This window comes from Pezoporus wallicus, unplaced genomic scaffold, assembly GCF_028554395.1.
Source record: "Pezoporus wallicus isolate ANWC-B61680 ecotype Strahan unplaced genomic scaffold, APGP_CSIRO_Pwel_v1 contig_749, whole genome shotgun sequence".
NCBI classification, from domain to species: Eukaryota; Metazoa; Chordata; class Aves; order Psittaciformes; family Psittacidae; genus Pezoporus; species Pezoporus wallicus.
The window spans coordinates 5,640,264-5,656,132 of NW_026641327.1; the positions used below are offsets into that span (position 1 = coordinate 5,640,264).

The 15,869-nt window shown below is 41.3% G+C and overlaps 1 protein-coding gene across 1 annotated transcript in view; it reads left to right on the forward strand.

The window, feature by feature from the left end:
* The first annotated feature begins 1,753 nt into the window (after positions 1–1,753).
* Positions 1,754–15,869, forward strand: part of GALNT1 (polypeptide N-acetylgalactosaminyltransferase 1) — an 86,124-nt gene continuing 72,008 nt past the window's right edge. Inside the window, exon 1 of the mRNA XM_057423045.1 lies at positions 1,754–2,300. The gene's annotated coding sequence lies outside the window, so the exon portion shown is untranslated. The remainder of the gene's footprint in view (positions 2,301–15,869) is intronic.

A 15,869-nucleotide genomic window follows, 5' to 3' on the forward strand; every position in this document is an offset into this window, starting at 1 on the left:
GGCAAGTATAGGGCTGTCAGACTACGTGTACATCAAAATGTATGGAGTAATAGGATTCTGTATGCGCTCTACCTAGAAAACTAAGTACTCATCCTCAACAGATCTGTAGGGGCACACAGGGATTCTGAGCTCACTGGTTTTGTCTGAAGAAGAAGTATCCCAAAGGAATGGTTGGGAGAACTAAGTGCCCTTAAAAAAAGTCTAAGTTACTTCCAAGGGAGGCAAGAGTAAATGGTACTTGCATGTGTGTCAAATTCTATGTTCTATTATATGATTCTATGATTCTAAACAGAGTGAAAAATCAGCCTTATGGTTAGACAAACATACCACAGGGCTAGTGGCAGCTGCAAGTGTGTGGTGGGTAAAGGACTAGAACCAGTCAGTATCTGAACAGAAAGATCTTTCTAAAGAGAGAAATAGATGGAAGCACCAGCAGAATTGCAGGGTGTCAGCATGACAGTGTTCAGCACTCACCCAACTTTGTCTGCACACCTTCTTTTTCTATTTTTCTCATTTCCCTATTTAAATTCTCTTTAGAATATAGGTTTTCTGCCAAGGAACATGTTAAATATGTTTATAATGAGCACAGCATGGTTTTGGGGTTCTGCAAACAAATACCTCTTTAAAGTTACACATCATTTCAGAGACTTGAGATTCACTCGTCAATGGAAATGCAGTGTTTTCTTCACTGAAACTTTGCTAGGCAGACTTTTTTAAGAGGGAACATAAACTTTGATCTGTAAACTTTAAAAAGCTGAATATAAGAGTAGGGAAAGATAAAACAGTTCCCAGAATTCAAGTGTCAAAAATATATTTTGGGGGTGGGGACAAAGTGATGTTCTGACTGTATTAAATGATCTTAGGACACAAACACGCTTACAGGGCGTGTAGAACCATATAATGGTTTGGATTGGAAAGGATTTTAAGATTATCTAGTTCCAACCCCCCCGCCACCGGCAGGGTGTCCTCACGCTAGACCATGTGGCTCAAGGCTCTGTCCACGTCTAACATTTTGATGCTGCAGTGGGGCCCATACTCACATCGCACTGCCTTGCTTGGAGTCCAGTGCTAGCGGAGTCTTGCTACAGCCCAATAACCCAACGCAACATTTCTGTCCACCATGGTGCGCAGCACACAACCTCCAGCAAAGCCACCCGTGCCCCAGCAAGGAGCTGCGGCCGGCTGGTGCTGGTGACCCCCACTGAAAGGCGCAGCAAGGTCAATTCAGTCGCACAGCTCCTGCTCGCCCTCCTAGGCCAGAGCTCCTTTTAGGGCGCAGGTACGGCGGGCGCAGGCGGAGCCGGGATGACACAGGAGCACACCGCACCTGCTCACTGCCCACAACCCTGTACCGCAGTCCCCGCGGGCCGCCGCGCACCGGTAGCCCGAGCACTGCACACCCCACCCACACCACAGTGTACGTGTATGAAGGGGGGCGCAGGCACAGCCGCTTCCACCCGCATGTTTGACAGGGACCGGCCTTAACGAGCAGCCCCCAGGCGGTGACCGCCGCTGCCGTACCGGGGTACGCGGCACCCCGCTGTGCGGAGCCCCCTCCCCTCACACCGCACACACACACATCCGGGGTAGCGGCGGGGCGGGGCGCGGGCAGGCGGGGGACGTGCCCGCGCGCGCTGGGGCGGGCAGTCACCGCCCCTCTCTCTGCGCCCGCCGCCGCTGCTGACGCCCCCACGCCGGTGATGGAGGCGAGGCGCTGAGGAGGGTTCGGGTGGGGGCGCCGCCGCCGGCGGCAGCAGCAGCAGAAGCGGCGGTGCGCGGAGTGACGGGGCATGCGGAGCGGGCGCCGCCGCGGGGCTGCAGCGGAGGGCTCTCGGGCGCTGAGGGAGGAGGAGGCGGCGGGGAAGGAGGCTTTCCCGCGGGGCTCCGTGTGACCGCGCCGTTGCGCCCGGAGCGCGGCTCCCAGCAGCCGCAGGAAGAGCGGGGCCGGGGCGGCGGTGGCGGCGGTGCAGCAGCGCTCCTTCCCCGGCTGCGGAGCGAGGCGGCGAAAGGAGGCGCCGGTTCCCCGCGGCTGTAGCGGCCGCCGGCGGCACTCCGGCCGCGCAGCGGCAACGGCGGCCGCGCCTCAACTTCGTGCGAGGCAGCGGCCGCCGCGACGAGCGGGCGGTACGCGGCTGGTGCCCGTCCCCGCCGCCGCTCGGAGGATTTACCCTGCGGGACTCTCCTCCCCGGGCCCCCGGTGACAGGCGCAGGAGCGGCGGGACAGGCGCCGCACGGTGCCCCCCCACCCACCACACACACAACGGCCGTCCGGCCGCCCCGCAGCGACAGAGAGGGCCGAGGTGAGTGCGGGCTCTGGTCGCCTCGGGTTCCGCTTCCCCCCGCCCCGCGCTGGAGCTGAGGGAAGGGGAAGCGCCAAGTTCAGGCGGCGGTGCTAGGCTTCTCCGCGCTCCCGCCGCCGCCTCGGCCGGTCGCCGCTTCCTCCCCACGGGCTGGCTGGGGGAGCGGGGCGGCCCCGCCGCGGTGCCTGCTCCTCCGGCCGACCAGCGGAGCGGGGGCATGGGCGCGCACAGCCGGCTCCCGGGCCGATCCTCGCCGGGGAGAAGGGTGTGCGGCCGGCTGAGGACGTCCTGTTGCTGGTTCCAGGGGTCGGGAGCGGCTGTGTGTCAGCAGCAGAGTCCAGGAGCTTGCCTCTGTGTATGTGTGTGTGCAGGGGGGAGTACCCTGGCAGCATCCGCGGCGCTACCTCTCTGCACCGCTGTCACATCAAGTTCTATCAGTTAATGTTTATTACATAATATGTCAATATTTTGTACTCTCTCTTATCTGCCGGAATCCGGATAATCCTTATATTTCCTTTTAATTCATAAAGCTGGAGAGGGTCAGGGAAACCAAGGTTCTCGTTCCTCGTAGTTGCCTAAAGCAACTCGTTCAAGTAGTTGCCTAAAGCAACTTAGTTTTCAGTTTATCCGTGTTAAGAGAGGGTTACTACCTCCTTGCACTCTAAGAAAGCAGTGTATGCCGTCCATCTCCCCCTCCCTCCCCTTCGTTATTAAATACGGCTAAGTTTCTTTAGGTCCTACCTGTTTTCAGCGGTCTCCAGAATCCGCCACTTTGTAAACTTAACAATGTGCAATACTGAAATAGAAACTAATTTTTGTGCAGCAGCTGCTGAGAGAAATAACTTTTATGGCGATGAGCAGGAGAGAACCAGCCTCTGTTGTTTATATAAATGATGTTGGCACTACATGAACTGTAAATGAACATAGCCAACAGCTGTGCAAACCAAAACTATGTAGCTAACCATGTATTTTTATACACTGCTGCTCTCAACTTCGCTCCTTTGCAAAAGCAGTGAAGATCATGTTGCTCTGAACACTTGGAACACCACAGAACTCGTTTTTCTCCTAAATACAAAGGATTGCTTATATTGGAGAAAGCATTTCACTTTCTAGTGCCAGCTTTGTCATTTTCTGTGACTTGGAATTTTGTCTGTGTCCTTCTGTGATGTTGGTCTTTTTTAAGTGGTAGTGCCAGCACTTTTTATCAGGCTTAATTTGTCTGTGAAGCATGAATGTGCATCAGAGACAACTCAAAATCATTGGCGATAGGGAGATTGTGGCAACGTGGTCATCTTGGAAATGGTACGAATGGTGCCTGTCAAGGACGCCACATACAAGTCACCCGTCAGATCAGGGTGGCAATGATAACACTCAGACTATTATTGGATGCTGTCTGGCTTTTCAGAATTGTAAGTTGTGTGAATGAGGATACCTTACTCCTGATGTACCTCATTCCTGTGGGAACAGGGCAATTCAAAGACACTAATGGAAGTTATGGAAATGGTTTAAAGCTGCCATGTGACAGTCATTGCCTAGCCTAGTGGTGAGGTGGTACTGTTTCAGTTTTACACAATGATTTGTTCCTTCTCCCTCATCATCTTAGGGTGCATTTGTTCAAATGAGTTCAGGAATAAGCTATACAGAGAAAGATTAGAATAGATTTCAGTACCAGATTGCTGCTTTAATGAAATAGCACCCCGCTGTCCTTTCTTGGTTGCATATATGTGGATAAGCTGTACATTAGGTGTAAAATTGTTAACTGTTTTTTTTTTCTGCTGTTGCAGAAAGGGTGTGATGTTTGTCTTTGGAATGAGAACAAAAAGTAGCTCCAGGAACACTCATCTAAAAATAGGGTACTTCCAAATACTTAAATGATTTGAATGCAATTTACATTATGTTTAGTTCAAGAGACAAGAGCTTCTTGACAGATTTTGCATTTTATATATTCAGTGATTTATTTTTTCTTTTTAGTGCACATGCTAAGTCTCAGATGATCCACCTGGCACAAAAGTTTGATACACAGGGCCAAAATGGGAAGGTTTTTGTCTCTGCAGTCATCCTCAGTCTTTTTCTTTAATTGTGTTTGATGTGGAAATGCAGGAACCATCTCTGGATGCACATTGACCTGTACTGGGAGCCTTCAGTGCTTACAAGGGACTGACCCACAAATTGAAATATAGTTTCTTTTTTAGCAGTTGGAGTGGGGCTTTTGAGAATGGTGCTGTTTCATGCTTATAAACCAATTGCTTTATCAAGAGTTTCAGAGTTCTTTTAGTGGTCTTAAATTATTAACCAAAGCCTGGAAGTCTGTACTCTGCTGTCTTTCAGTTACAGTGTGTGTTTTGCATTCCAGTGTTACTCTTCAGGATCTCGATTTTTAAATTTTATTTGGAAGGTGGTGGTTTAGGACCCCCACTTCATCCCCTCCTCTCTTCCCCTTTCCCCCCTCCCCCCAAGGGCCATCACTGTGATTTTAGCATTGAAATTATGGCAGTGACGTTTATTTGGAGTTTACTTAGATGAATAGCTCATGCAGATATAAGTAGTATTACAGGAGGCCAATGTTGAATACTTCTGACGTGGTATGGGGCTTGCACCAGTTACACAAATACTTAATAGAAGTGGGCCTGGATCCTTAAATGTGACATTCCTCATCACAGTCCAGTTTTCTGTCCTTCTTCATTATAAAGATGAACTAGAGATTACCTTGCATATGCATTGTATCAAAAGAGCATACCTCTGAACTGTATTCCCCCTTTCAGTGAGCAGCATCTTAATTTCTGAGTGTAAATTATTTCCCTCCTGTTTACGTTTTTTAGTCCATAACAATGTATTTTTTTCATGTCTTGCTTTGTGATTCTTTGTATTAACATTATTAATTTCTAATTCTTCACTTAATCTAATGTTGCAGCAACCTTTTGCAGGTAATGATTGAGAACTAACCACTAGTTTTAGTATGAAGATACAGTTTTGCTAGTGCTTGCCACTGCTGCTTTTGAATCCTGATATTTTTAATTTTCATCAGCTATGTTCTTATACTGAACAGAGATCTTCCTTGACTTCCACAGGGATGCTTGTAATCTTCTCATTTACACTAGGTCTACTCAATTTAGAAGGTTGCTGACCATACTAATAATTCTGCCTTTAACTCTCAGTGACATTTCTTCTGCCTTTATTAACATTGAATTTATCTGCCACTGTTACACCTGTACATCATAGTTGATTAGCTCCCAGTTGGTTATATTTTTGGTCTTCTGTACTTGGCTAACCTATATAACTGTTAACTTTTCTACTTTCCTTTCCAGTTCATTAATTAATGCCTTTAAATGTTGCTTGCTTTATGGATCCTTGGAGCATCCTGCTGTTAACCTTTTGCTGTGTTGAAGCTTGACTATGTATTCATAGTCCAAGCTTCCTGTTTCTTAGCTAGGAATAAAACAAAATCTTTAAAGCAAAATACAACTGAAATCTGTGAGATACATCTGCAGAGGTGTAATCATAGCTTTTACTCAAGTTTTAGCACCAAATCTATTCTTGACAGTTATATTCTAAATTTAGCATCCCCAGATAAAATGTTTTAACAGTAGGCTTGTCATAAAAGCATTTTGACACCATCTTCCACTAATTCTGGCAAAGCATTTTTTCCCCTTTACAGTCGTTCTAGTGAGCTCAATCCATTATGCGAAATCAGCCCATCATAAAAATCAATGGAATTGATATACTTTTAGCTAATGTATTAAAGAGCTGGCTAACTGCTCTATTATTCACTTTTTGATTACTTAACTATGGTTTTGCACTATGAAATATGAAGGTTTTTAAGGGGCGTTTACTTTCGGCTGAATAGAAGCTTGTGACTTTGAGCACCGCATAAATATCTAGTGCATGTACTGTTGTAGTAACTCCCAGCTGATTGAGGCGTTCTTACCATCAGGTTGACATAAAGGTCTCTTGTTATAATCCACTAAAGAGAATTAACTTTAATTCTAAAGCCCTACACTATGCAAGTTACTGAGTTGTGGTTTGTAGTTTCTTGTAGGATACGTGACTCTGATTCCTCACGTTTTCTTTGAAAGGCCAGTGGAACTGAGAAGTTAACATAAAAAGGTATGCTTAGCTGGTAACCTTAGCTGTCAGTGAAAGCAAATGTACTTGGAGACCTGGTCCATTAAGAGAAGTTACCCTTGGCAGGGTGGTCTCCCTAGATTGCCTCTTGCTATCAGTTACCATCCTTGCTTCTGTGATCCAGGGTTTCATTTTCAATCACGAAAAAAAAATCCATGACTTTTTTTTTCTTGTTCTCTTGTGCCTTTAAGTGGTAGATAACTATGGTATGGCATTTGTGAAGTGGTTTCACAACTTTAGGTTTGTTGTTTTTTTTTTTTAATCCAAGGTATTTGGCTTTGGTGTTGGAGTAGACAGCTTCATTTCTGTGGAATTAAAAAGTTACCCTTAATAGGCAGAGCTTTGTAATGACGTCTTTTCACTGGAATCAGTGTTTAATGACCACAGCAACTCTCATTGATGGTTTCAGCTTGTGTATTTTTCCTTCATTATCAGATCTTTTCTAGCATTTGAAAGATACACAGGTAGGGACATTGAGCACAATTTATGTTGCAGGCTGCTATTCTGCATAACCCGATGGTCTCCAAGACATTTTGTTTGTTCTCATGTGGCAAGTTTTACTGCTGGAGAAGAATGGTATAAAGCAGCAGCAGTTTGTTGCTGTGGAGGTTCAGACTGTGGGACCAGCTGATGTACAGCTGCTGTGAAATTCATTCCTAGTTAAGGAGGGAAGTGTTTCATGCCTTTTTTTTTTTTTTTTTATCTTGTGCAATGCTGGTATCAACTTTCAGAAACGTTATTCTGTTAGAAAACTTACCCAAAAGATAAGCCAGTTCAGTGTTTTGCTGTCTAGCTGAAAGAGCATTAGCATCCTTTGGAGGCAGAATGTGTGAACTGCTCTTTGTTCCATAATGCTCATCTTGCTTTTTAAAACGTTGTCCTGTAAATTGCAAGCCAGTGTAATATTGTAAATGTTTTGGGAAGTCTGCTTTATTTTCAGTAGTGCTAATATTGCTTAAGATGTGCGAGCGATAAAATCTCTAGGATTTTTTTTTTTTCTTACTACAGAGAAACTCTTACAATTTTTTTGGTAGTAGTATTTCTTTGTAATGGGGTGTGGTACTTTTTTCATGTTAAGTTCCACAGTATCCCATCATGTAAGGGAATTCCTGACATGTAAGTGAAGTCATATGACAAAATTTGTCATCCCAGTTATGTGGAACAATTGAATCAGGATGACATTCAGCAACCATGTTACCTGTGAAAACTTGTTACGGGCAAGTGAGAGGGAGGATATGTTCTATTCTTTGACTTTTCTTTTTTTGTAGTGCATCAGAGTAGACTCCAGCACTTCAGCTGGTGCTTCCTGTCAGCACTGGAATTACCATAGTATCACAGTGCATAGATGTCTCGCATTAAGTAGTTCTACAGGAGACAGGAGTACTAGCCTCACTGTACAGACCTAACATGACGAAGGCCAGCAGAGCCTGAAGAACTTGAATCTGAACCTGTTTATTTTTCTGTAGCTATGGGTCATCAATATCTTATCTTTTTCCATGCCATTTAAGCCTGCATTCTGTATGCTAGCAATGCTTTAGTGTAAATTGTCAATGATAACCAGAATTGCACTAAAAGTTAAAAGGGATAACGCCAGGATTCTTCCATGGATAGGGAAATGAATTTTGGGATTTTTTTTTTGTTTTGTTTTGTTTTTTTTTGTTTTGTTTTGTTTTTTTTTTTTGAAGGCTCTGTAAGGAGCAAACCAGGGGATGGGAATATTGGTGATGGATTTTAATCAACTGTCCATGTGTAGAGAGAGATTTAGAAGGGCTTATTACATATCTGAATGGAGAAGCTGTCTGAAAAGCAGAATAAAAAATCAATTAAATGACCATAGACTTCCTTAAAGAGAGAGAGGTATCTAGTACTGGTCTTAATCAGATGTCTCCACAACAGTGTTCTAAAATGAGTTTAACTAGAGTGGCCCGGATAAGCAGGGACTAAGATCAAGCATAAAGTTGTGTCTCACCCCAGCCAAAAGTGGGTGACCAGAGGATGTAATTTCATGTGTTCAGTTCTTAACTTTGCTAGGCGATGCTTAAAAAAACACAACAAAACAAACCGACCTACGAACAAAAACCCCCACAAGTACAATAGGCTTCCGAATCTTCAGATGCTGCAAGTGCAAATCAGTTGTAGATGAAAAAAATAGGATTGGTGAGAGTTGTGGTGAAGTTCATCAGTTTAATTATCCCTATGAATAATTTATCAGTAAGAAAAATCTGGGCTCTTATGTGCACATCCTGTTCATGATGTTTCTGCATTAAATACATTAAAGCTCTCTTCAACATTCACTGATGGGGCATTTTTTCAAGTATCTTTAAGGACTCATATAAGCTAAAATTAAACTAATGGATTTATTTAATTTTCAGTTCATTGTGTACTCAGGGTAATTAGGATTGATACACTTTTCAAACACAGAAGCTGAATCCTAATTCTAGATGCAAAACTCAGCTTTGACTATTGTCTCCAGACAATACTTCTATAAGAAATTACTTCCATTTCTGCTGATTGGAATCCTACTTTGAGTGTCCAGTTTATGAGTTGGTGACTGTTGGAAAGAGGCTAAGGACACATTTCCACAGAACTTTTTTTTTTTTAAGACTACTTTGTTGTTTTAAACCCTGCTGCCTGTAGTAAGTACCATGTGAATGAAATGAATATTTCTTAGAAAAATGGTTGAAGACAGCATAACAGAATAGTCCTGTTCCAAAGAGGTACTTGGAATAGCAGGTATACTTAGAGAATGAGGAAAACAAAAAACACCCCTGCAAGCAGTGTGTAATTTCTTTCACCACTTTTCCCATGATACTCTTACAAGTTTTGTTTTTTTTTAATTCAGGGCTCAGCAATCAGAAGTTTAAGAAATATAGGTACTTAAATTAGTAAGAGTTTAGTAAACCTTTTCAGTTTTCAAATCATAGCTATGCTGCAGATATTTACACATCATACTACAATTATTAAGCTTCCTAAAGTGTAGCAGAGGTACTAAAATTTAAATATGCTTATTTGAAATACATATTTCAAGAAAAATGAACCTTGCCCCTTGAGGCCCTCTGCGTGCAAGAGAGGTTATAAAATTTAAGTTCTTTTTCAGGCTGACATTGGTAAATATTTGATTTTGTGGTTTATATTCCTGAACTGAAAGTCTTGGAAATGGCATGAAAAGTACAAAATCATCCAGTAACTTCAGGGAGTAGGAAAGCACAGTTCCACCTTCAGGAGCCTTAATGAAGATTAGAAGTTATACATTCTTTGTATCTTCTCACAAACTTTGAAAGGCCTTTAGATTCTTACCATGACTTACTCCTTGCTGCAATGCTGTGTATGTATGAAAAAGGTTACAGGTAGCAGAGGGAAGTCCAGGAAGTTGAACTTGCATTTGCTTGAGACTTGCCTTTAATCTGAAAAATCTGGCCTCTTTCAAGAACAGACTGGTAACCTTTTGGAAATGTGGGCTAGATAGCTGTGGGGAACACAACTCCAAACTGCTCAGCAGTCCCTTTTCTTCAGCTTTAGCTGTGGTTTACTTGGGCACTGAAGTGAATAGGGGGAATAATGTGGCAGGAAGGACACACAGGAGTTCTTTATTCTTTGTAAAAGCTCAAGTTCCCTGCTAAAGCAGAACAGAATGGGGCAACTGCTGATACATTAGATGGCATACTCATCAAAAATGTTTTGTTTGATTTGTCTTCTCATTCTTTTTCCTCTTCAGCTTCAAATTGGTTTTAACCTGTGGCGTTGCAGGTTTTATGAACCTTGGACTAAAATATTTTCAAAGTGTATAGATCAACATTTCAGCCTTAAGGACTGACTGCTTCAGCCGTGCAGAGTTCCAGAAGTAAACGGTCAATAATCAAGCTTTCAAAATAACTGTGCTGAGAGCTTAAAAAGTATTGGTGGTATAGCTTTAGAAAAAATAGTGTTCATTATAAGTTTTACATGCTCTAAAATCTGTATTTGATGTTCAGCTGTGAATAGGTTCATTGAGTTGCTGGGAGCTGCATTAATATTTTATCAAATCTAAAATAATTTGTATTTTGTAGTTGAAATACTACTTTGTTGTACAAAATGGTAAAGAACGAGGCAGAATTCAGTACCGTGACTGTCAGTAACACTAAGACTCCTGAAGAAAATATTAAACACTCCATCAACTCTTGTAAAAGTGTAGTGAAAAGAAAGATACCTGAATGCGGTACAGCAGAATCTGAGTTACTCTGACAAAAGCGTCTGGAAAAATCTTAACTTATATATTCAAAAGCCATATAGAGCAGTTGTTAAAGTTGAAAGTGGGTGGGTGGTTTTGGTATTTCAACTGAAAGTACTATTTCATAACATTATTCTGCTATGGTGTCATTCCATCAAGTGAAAAAAGGTGTTGAAAAGCTATGAACAATTCCTGGAGTCTAGCGAGTAACCAGAACTGGTTCAAACATTTTAAAGCAATGTGCATCTTGTGTATGCAGACCCAGCACAAAACTTTTCTCTATCAAAATATGCTCATCAGCCTATATATCTAATTGTGCATCACAGCTCTAAATCACAAAAACTTTGTCTACAGCAGTTTATTTTAAAAAATGCAAGTTAACCAGTCCCCGAAGGAAACCAAGTAGTCTTTTGTACTGAATTTGTTAAATATTTATAAAAGAAACCCTATAAAACCTCCCAGAAGACCAAGCCCCGTGTTTCTGAGTGTTATTTGCCTCCTTGCCTCCTTTGTGAAGTTGTCAAATCACATCTTTTATTTTGTCTTTCCATGTCCAAGAAAACTAATCACTCTTCTGCAACCAGTAAATGCTTGAAATCTGCTGTGTGCCAGAAACCAATTGTCCCTATCTCAGCTGTGATCTGATTCAAAGAAGTACAATAATATGTAATTTTCTTGCTTTGGATTATGTCAAAGCTTTCTTATGCAGTTTTAGACTATCATGACTATTCCTTTTCTCTCCAGAACTGTTCTTTCTCAAACACAGTCGGAGATTGTTAAAGCTGAAACAATGGTTTCTCTATATTTCATGAGTGTTATGTATTTGAAAAACATCTAAGGACTCATTTTGACCACGTTTTCCTTTGTTGAAAACTTGATAAAACATCTTGGCTTATGCCAGGAAAACAATGCCTTTTATTTTTTTATCGCATACCTCATGTTATTTGCACTGGAGTTGAATAGCACGGAGTTGCAGTCAGTAGTTTGTACTAATCCACTAGTTTGGGTCACTAGCATTTAAACAAAGAATCCAGAATGGGATGTGTTTTAAAATCAACAGCTTCTATGCAGAAGTGCCCAGAGTTAAATAGCATGCAAGCCAGACACTGATTTCCAAAGCAAATGTTTGACCTTGGGATCCTTGTAGCTACATTTTCAACTCTGAGACTCTAAAACCATTTGCTACCAACTTTCTTAAAATCAAACCATCTTTTGTTGTGGAAGCTAATGAAATTATGATTCACTACTGCTTCCGTCTGTGGGGATGAGCTGTACAGTCTATTTCTATGGAGCAGAAACAAGAACAACTTCTTGTTATTCTAAGAGACAGTGTTTGCTTCTATATCTGTCACTTGTAGAATGTTGGCTAATTGTTACTTTAGAACAGCTCTTATCAATTACTGCTGTATTATATCAGCCTAACAGTTTCCCATAATTTGTGATTTCTCCATTTTTTTTTTCCATTTGTTTGGGTGTGTAATGCATGGTATGGGTATATAATTAATTTTTGGGTATATCATTAATTTTTATTCAGAAGGATGTGGTAATGATTCAAGAATGGGAGGGGAGAAATGGATCTGAAAGGAGTCAAAATAATAGAAATGGCTAGTAATTTGGATTTCTTGATAAACTAGTATGTGTCAGGAGAGAGAGACAAGATCTCTTTAAGAGAAGAGTGATGACTGGCATCTTTGCAGTAAACTGAAGTCTGGTTATGGCCGGGCATATTGAAGAGGAAGTGAGCACAGTGGCCCAAGTGACAAATGCTGTGTTTAAAGATTTCCAAATCTGACTCTTGCGGTTTGGAGGAAAGAGTATTAGTTTGGCTCTTTGGAGGCATCTGGAACTGCTACTGCTTTGGCATCGTGAAACTTGTTATGGGCTGAGCAGTCAGTTTCCTGCACAAGGAGAAAGTTTAGCCAGTTTTATGCAAATACTTGTTGAAGAGTTATCTTCCTATTCCAAAAGGGATCTGTTTCAGATGGAGGGGAAGGAAAAAAGAAAGTATTTATAAAAGCTTGAATGCTTATGGAGGAACATTACTGGAAAACCTCCAAGCCCATCAAATCAACTGTATATAGACTAGGAAATTTTAAGAGACTTGTATCTTGAAACTATGTGTACATCTGAAAATCTCTGTATCTACTGTAAATGAAGGTTTATGGAAATAATACTGTTTTCTGTTCAGCTTCAGAAAGATAGATTGCTTAATATTTATAAATATTTTGTTTACATGGCTCTTCTAGGAGAGAAGAAAGTTAAAGACAAAATTCACAAAAGGTTTGGAGGACCTTGGGGAAAACTTGACGGCACTTGCTGGGGCTGCATTCTGTGGATCAAATGTCAAATGTCCAGATATAAAGTGGTGGGAGGGCATTACTATGGTGGTACCAGCACTGGTGGCATTCTGTCCTCTACCCAGTTTGTCTTTTTTGTCACCACATGTCAAATATGGTAATAATGTGCCCTGTGGTAGTCCTTGTTATAAAAGCTAATAGTGTTTTTATGTGAATACTTTCTCCAGCCAGGCAACAAAAGCCTCTTTTGCAGGAGAGGAAGAGTTGCCTTTTGAGCGTTTGATCTCGTGCTCTGTTAACCTTGAGCCTTTCATTTATTTTCCCCTGTGCCCTCCCCCCCCCCCCCCCAGTTTGTAGGCTGCTTTTAGTCATACTTGATGGGCAGAAATCCCCCAAATACTGAATTGGCATGAGCTTGGAGAAAATTGATTCTGAGGAAGAAAAGTGAACAGCTCAACAGTTGCCTATTCTTTCCCTAGCCTGCCTGTTCAGCAAAGACATGGTTTAACTGATCAGGTGGCATACCTAAACCTTGGAACAAATCCTATCATGTGGTACCTCTTGTTGCTTTGGTAACTAAGAAAAAGAGGGAAGATATAATAGTATCGTGTGGGGAATGGCTGTTTTGGGGGTGGAGGAATAAAGGAGAACTTGCAAGGGGCAGCAGCAGCAAGATGCTGATGTTATTGCTGTTCACTGTGGGAGGTCAGGCCACAAGTTCTGCTTTCCACAAGGTGGGATAACTCGCAGGCTGGCAGTCAAGGGTTGCTTGCAGATTAGCTGTAATTTATTTCTAAGCGTCAGCGTTCCATCAGATATTTTTCAGTGTGCTGCTACTTCTGCTGTGTTCCTGGTCATTTTAAATTATAAATGTGTAGTCAGCTGCTGCTATGGGATAGTTTTTTAGAAGAATACAGTGGTAAAAGTTAAATTACTTTGCCTGTATTAATGAGTAGTTGGTTGTGTTTCTTCTCCCTGGCACCAAGTTTCCACAGTTCACTTAAGAACTTTTCAATCTGAATTTACTGAATGTTTTTCTTTCTTTTAATGGTTATAGTTTGAAATAAACTCATAGAAGACATAATTAATTTATAAAGTGGTTATCCCTTAAGTATATCATCTCCTGTTCTCTTGAAAAAAGAAAAGGAAAGCAGATTTCAGACAAGATGATTAATGTTTTGTTCATACATGTCAAATACGTAAGCTGATATAATTAGGGAGCATGATAACCTAGTTTATTTACTTTCTGAATATCATGAGGAAAAGGAATGAAAGATGTTCAATTCAGTGTCGTTATGCTGATATTTTCTAGACTAAAACTAGGCACCTTACTGCATTGGGAAAACCGGGCCTTATTTCTGAACTGCGGCAGTTACTTGTACAGAAACGTGTTTTGAGAAAAATAATAAAGCAACTGTCTGCTCAGATTTCCTTCCAATTCACTTGTTGAATATTTAGTTGTGAACTAGTTTCTTTGGATATGTGTTCTACATAGTAATGTCACAGAAACTATTAGGAAAGACTTTTTATACTATGAGCAATAGTGTAATCATTTCTAATATGCTTTCACTTTCCTGAATGAATGCTACTAAATGATATCATTTTAAGGATTTGACTTACTAAGAAATGAAATGTTAAGTGTGGACAAATTTTTAACATTGTCGTTTATACTTTTACTCCAGTTTTTACCTGAATTGTCTGCTTTTTCCACATGCAGTATGTAACAATATAACAATTTTCTCAGCATAAAAAAAGGATAATCAAGAGTTGTTTGCTTCAAGCCTCAAAATTCTAATAAAAAGCATAGTTTTTCTTAAGGTGTATTTTTTTTGTTTGTTGCTAATGGTGTCTCAGTTTCATATTTGTTGATCTGCCTGGTGGCAGATCTGTTTGTTTTTTTTCTCTTTTAGTATATTAACAAAAATTTGCAAATTACATGTAATACTGTCTGTTGCGCTCAAACTTCATTCTGGTAATATTCATGGATCATTGACATTGTAAGTAAATCACTGGGTCACAATATTGAAATACTGTACTGTTGGCTGCGCAGCTTCTAATTATTTCAGTATGCAAGCTGTAAATGGTCGAAGGCCAGAGCTCTGCTTAAAAAAATAAAATAAAATCTCATAATGAGACATTGCTTTGTTGAAGGCTATTTCAAAAGACCGTTTCCTCAAAAAGCAAATGTTTGAGACTGAGGAAAATTGGGACTGGGTGCATAAGTGATGTTACCAAGCATTTTAATGATTAAAAGTAGTTGAAGGTGTGTCAGAATTAAAGGCTTTGGTAGCATGTGAATAGCTTTGAAATAAGAACTGCTGTACAAGGTCCTGTTGATGAGACTAAAGCTTTGATCATCAACCTCCTGTGGACAACTGTACTGAGTAATGTGAAGGAAGTAGTGACATTCCTCTTTTCAACTTCTTGATTTACTGCGGCTATGAGCAACACGGGAGTCTCCGAGTCAGTGATTTGCCTAAACGCATGCACTGGGAGCTCCAAGTACAGGCAGACAGGAAACGAATGGGCAGCAGAAAACTGGTAGAGGAAGGGGAGGAGAGAGAATAAAATGTAAATGTATTTCACTGAAAGAAGATAACAAAACACATAAATTGCTAAATAGTATCTCACCGTTTCTTTTGGCAAATAGTAACAGTTATGGTTGTATAGCAGGCTAATTATTTAAAGAGTTTTCAAATCCAGAGCTATTAAGAGGATCTAGAAGTGTTTACTGGAAGAATCTGCCTATTGGTAGGCCTAAGGTTTAACTAGCATCATTAGCCTGTCTAGCCAATTGCAGGTAGGAAAAAGTCGGTTTGACCTTTTCTTTACCACCCCTCTTGACTTTCACAAGAGTAAAATTTACTTTTGACATAGACTTAGTTTCCTTTTTGTGCTTGTTTGTGCTTTCAGGAAATGGAGGCATAAAAGTAACAACAAAAA